Source organism: Euphorbia lathyris, chromosome 1, assembly GCF_963576675.1.
Source record: "Euphorbia lathyris chromosome 1, ddEupLath1.1, whole genome shotgun sequence".
Classification (NCBI taxonomy): domain Eukaryota; kingdom Viridiplantae; phylum Streptophyta; class Magnoliopsida; order Malpighiales; family Euphorbiaceae; genus Euphorbia; species Euphorbia lathyris.
This window is the reverse complement of record NC_088910.1, coordinates 44,215,626-44,219,510: the sequence shown is the minus strand read 5'-3', so window position 1 is coordinate 44,219,510 and position 3,885 is coordinate 44,215,626.

The window sequence follows — 3,885 nt, the reverse complement described above, 5'->3', positions numbered from 1 at the left end:
GCCCACTTGAAATATGGGCCCATGAATGGGCCAAAAGAATAAAGAAAATAACTTAACATATACATATACCTTTAAATCAAAAGGAGATTATGAGAATAAAAATTAATAAAAAGGGACTACATAATACATATATGAAAATACTATATATAGTACATTTACATTTTAAAAGTGTTGAAAATAGCAAATGAATCTTATAACTAGGAAAATAACATTTATCCAAAAATAATAATCAATGAAATAACCCAACTATCCCAAAACTACATATATACATAATTATTATAGTTTTAAACATCAAAAATAATATATACTAATATCTACTAATTATCTCCCCAAAATGCCCAAGTAAATAACATTTAAAATAGAATTTAATGTAACTTGAATGGATAACAATAAAAAGGAAGGTAATATAATATATACATATATATAAAAATAGAGTAAAAATGGAAAAAACCAATCTCCTAAAATAATCATATATGTTAAAGTTCTAAAACAATTTGAAAATCATATATTAACTAACTATATATATGTATACTAAGGATTAAAAGTCTAAAAGTTAAGAAAAAGGGACCGAAATGACATTTTTTACATTTGAGCAGATTTACCGACGGAAAATCCGTCGGTAAACAGCATTTAGTGACAGAATTGGCAAATTACAGCAACACTCCAATATTTTCCAGATTTATTCAAAAGCTTTAAATTAAATCTAATTCAATCGTTTTGCACTTCCGAACTACCAAAGATGGATCATAGTTGAAAACGGAAGTTCCTAAAACGATGTTTTCATTTTAAAACGTTATTTGGAAACCTCTTTTAAATTAAAAAACTTATAATTACAACATTTTCGATACCCGAACTACCTTTTTATCGGATCACGGTTCGTATTGGGATATCCAAAACGAGGTTTTTTATTTTAAAACAAAACCGAATTTTATTTAACACGAAACGAAAATTAAATAAATACGCTAAATAAAACGTGACAAAATAAATAAATAACTAAAGGAATAAAAACTATAGCATAAAAAAATAAATAGAAAGAGAGCATAAATTAAATTAAATAAAGAGTCTAGTCCTCGGATAATACCTTTAATTCAGTATCTGACCGTCGAAACCGATTGATTCCACGAACCGCGAACTTCCGTTTTTTTATGAAAAATTTAGTAGAAATTGAACTTAGGAAATTTAGAGATTTTCAATTTTAGGAAAAAAAAATGTTTTTTTTCCCAAAAAATTCACTTCCTCTCTCTAGAAAAATATCTAGTGTGAGAAAGCTCTCCCCCAAAAAATCCTCCCTCTTCACCTTGGGATCCGTGCCCTTATATAGGGAAACGGATCCCGGAACAATGGGCGACGCCCAAAAAAATTTGGGCGTCGCCCATTGTGGTTGGGCGGCCGCCCAACCTAGTGTTGGGCTACCGCCCAACCTTGTTGGGCGGCCGCCCAACAATGTTGGGCGATCGCCCAACGGCGTTGGGCGAGCGCCCAACGCGAGGTTGGGCGCCCGCGCCCAACCCTCGTCGGGCGTCCGCCCGACGCGTCGGGCGTCCGCCCGACGCGTTGGGCGTTCGCCCGACGTGGTTGGGTGCCCGCCCGGCGACCCTCGGGGCGTGCCCCGCGCCGTCGAATGCGTGCACTCCGTGGCCGCCGAGCGTGCGTTCCGCGCAGCTAGACGCTCGCATGTCGCGGCCGTCGAACGCGCGCCTCGCGCTGCCAGGCACGTGTGCTCAACGGCCCACGAGGGCGCGCACCACCACCGGTCCCAGGCATTGCTCGGGCATCGAGAGCGTGCCACTCGCGGTGCGTCGACGGACGCCGCGCGCAAGTCTCGAGCCGTCAAGCGGACGTTCGACCATCGTCGTCCGCGTGCGGGATGCCGTTGTGTGCCCGCACCGTGCCGTTAATTTTCCTCAGCTTATTATTCTTTATATATTTTTCAAAACTTCCGGAATCAATCGCTTCGACCGTCTTGTTTCAGGTTTTCGTCACAGGTCCTCTGACTCGGTGTCTACAGTTGCCCTTACTTTTCTATTTTGACAGTGATGTGTGTGGTTCGAAAACGTTTTTGCTAACGTAACACATGCAATGTAAAACATATAAAAGTAAAAGACACGTAACGAGTAGGAGGAAACATACCTGACCTTTGCGCTGCGCGCTCCGGCGTTGCTCTCTGACTGCATCAGACTCTGCTTCGGGCTGCACCCTAGTTCACGACCGCGGGGATAATGGCTAAATAGCTACCCTAGTTTATGACCGCGGGGATAATGGCTAAACAGCTACCCTATTTCAAGATTGCGGGGATAATGGCTAAATAGCTACCCTGATTTACGACTGCGGGGATAATGGCTAAATAGCTACCCATTTTAAGATTGCGGGGATGATGGCTAAACAGCTACCCTGGTTTACGACTGCGGGGATGATGGCTAAACAGCTACCCTGGTTTACGACTGCGGGGATAATGGCTAAACAGCTACCCCATTTCAAGATTGCGGGGATAATGGCTAAACAGCTACCCTATTTCAAGATTGCGGGGATAATGGCTAAACAGCTACCCTATTTCAAGATCGCGGGGATAATGGCTAAACAGCTACCCTATTTCAAGATCGCAGGGATAATGGCTAAATAGCTACCCCATTTCAAGATTGCGGGGATAATGGCTAAACAGCTACCCTATTTCAAGATCGCGGGGATAATGGCTAAACAGCTACCCTATTTCAAGATCGCGGGGATAATGGCTAAACAGCTACCCTATTTCAAGATCACGGGGATAATGGCTAAATAGCTACCCTATTTCAAGATCACGGGGATAATGGCTAAATAGCTACCCTGATTTGCGACTGTGGTGAAGATGGCTAAAAAGCAACTCCGGTCAGCGACCACAATCCAGATGGCTAAAAAGCAACTCCGGTCTGCGACCAAGAGTCAAATGGCTAAAAAGCAACTCCGGTCTGCGACCGAGAGTCAAATGGCTAAAAAGCAACTCCGGTCTGCGACCGTGAGTCAAATGGCTAAAAAGCAACTTCGGTCTGCGATCGAGAGTCAAATGGCTCAAAAGCAACTCCGGTCTGCGACCGTGAGTCAAATGGCTAAAAAGCAACTTCGGTCTGCGACCGAGAGTCAAATGGCTCAAAAGCAACTCCGGTCTGCGACCGTGAGTCAAATGGCTAAAAAACGGGTTCTGTTTCTGGATTTTCTTACCACACTGTTGTCTGTATTTTCTCACTGGAGCTATCATCTCGACGATTCGATGGGCACACGTCTGAGTCCGAAATGAAATAGACTACTGATTGTTTTTCTATTGACTGTCGTCTGTATTTTGACTGGTGTCACTGTTCTGTAAAAATTAGCTGTTGTCTGGAATTGATGTTTTGACAATGTTAGTCACTGTCTGGGAGAAATGCAGACTGAAACGGACTGCAAATCGGAGGTCTGTGCAACTGGTAATTAATTATTTACTTTTTACCTTTATGTCAAATCGTACTTTTTTCCCTATTTACGGGAATGCCATTCCCTTTTCCTATATAAGGTGGTGGGGTTTCATTTCAACCCCACACCTTCTCTCTCCTCTTTCTCTCACTAGACTTCAATTTGGATTATTCTCGGGATGGATTTAGACGAATGGGATGGCACCAGAGGCATGGACGAGGTTTACGTAAACCTGGATAGAGTGGATACCTTCCACGACCCTACGACACACTTGAGCAGGACACGCTGCAACGAGGTAAGTGGTTTCTCACTTTTATTTGATTTGAACTCTAGGCTTTAGCACTCCTATACGAACATGATTTGCATGCTAACTCTTAGACTGCCTTAGAGGACTTTAGCTAGAAAACGTGAATTCCTTTATTTACACGTAACACCTGTTTGTTTTTGTAAGAATGCGCGCTATAT